This window comes from Plasmopara halstedii (assembly GCF_900000015.1).
Source record: "Plasmopara halstedii genome assembly, contig: Scaffold_291, whole genome shotgun sequence".
Classification (NCBI taxonomy): Eukaryota; Oomycota; class Peronosporomycetes; order Peronosporales; family Peronosporaceae; genus Plasmopara; species Plasmopara halstedii.
The window spans coordinates 198,563-199,714 of NW_020187212.1; positions in this window are offsets into that span (position 1 = coordinate 198,563).

A 1,152-nucleotide genomic window follows, 5' to 3' on the forward strand; every position below is an offset into this window, starting at 1 on the left:
TCCGGTATTATCAGTATAAATTTAATGTTTTCAGCATTTTGTAATCACATCGGAAAACATGCTCTTTAAGCTCAACATTCGGGTAGTCGAATTTGACATGATGAGTAGGTGGGTAATCCGATAAGATAGAGGTCATAAAAAGATATTCCGGTGCATGTATCCCAGCGAAATTATGTACTGAGTCATGTTTGTTTGGCACTATCGCAAAAGGCATGGTACCAAAGGTATAGCTGTTATTGAGTGAGCTGATTTACCAAACTGCTGTAGAAACGGCATTAGTCGTCGGTTGTGATGGTGATTCAGAACATGCAGGACCAATAAACACCTTGCAACAGCTTCGTGCACAGCTTCAGCTATAAACTAGGCTGGAAGCTGTTAAACATAAGGGTGTATGACCACGGTCTAATTACTTCTGAAGTGGCACTTCTTGCAGTCGCTGCGCATATTTTGTGAACAAGCGAGCTCACCTCGCTCATCCAGACCCAATCGCTATGTTGTGGGCTGGCTCTTGACGAGAGTCCCGTGGTGAGATCCCAACACTTCGATGAACTGGCTTAATGTGTGCAATTCGTGCAAGGGGGGTGAACGTTAAATACAGAGCTTCTACGTTCTTTAAAAGTTTATAGGATCGACAAGATCGCTCTCTCCAAGTCGGATTTAAAGTGTTCTGTTGCAGACGGAGCAACGTTTCCAAAAACTCTAAGGAAAAGCAATCATCTGCATCAAAACAGCGATGCCTTCTACCGCGTGGCCTGCCCGCTGAGTGTATTTTAAGTCAAGCAGTGCGGTATCAATCATCAGAGATCGAATCCAAGATCTGGATAAGCCTCAATGGCACTCCTGGATACTCGGAGATCTTCAAAGTGCCGTCACAACCGAGAGATCACACTAGAGCCATCCGCGAGAGGGTTGATCTCTGTTCGTAAACCAGTGGTGGCTCAATGCTATTGAAACGTTTGGGATGATCAATGGTCACCTAGACGTCAAAACTTTGTACTTCACAGAGTCAGGTTCGCGATGACGCTCAGGACAGACGTCCATTTCTATGAAGCTAGCTTGTAGGAGTCAAGTTGGGCGGTATGGCGTGTTTATCTACCTCAGAGAGTGATACTAATCGACACTTTTGTGGGCCTTTAGAAATCAAGGTATATC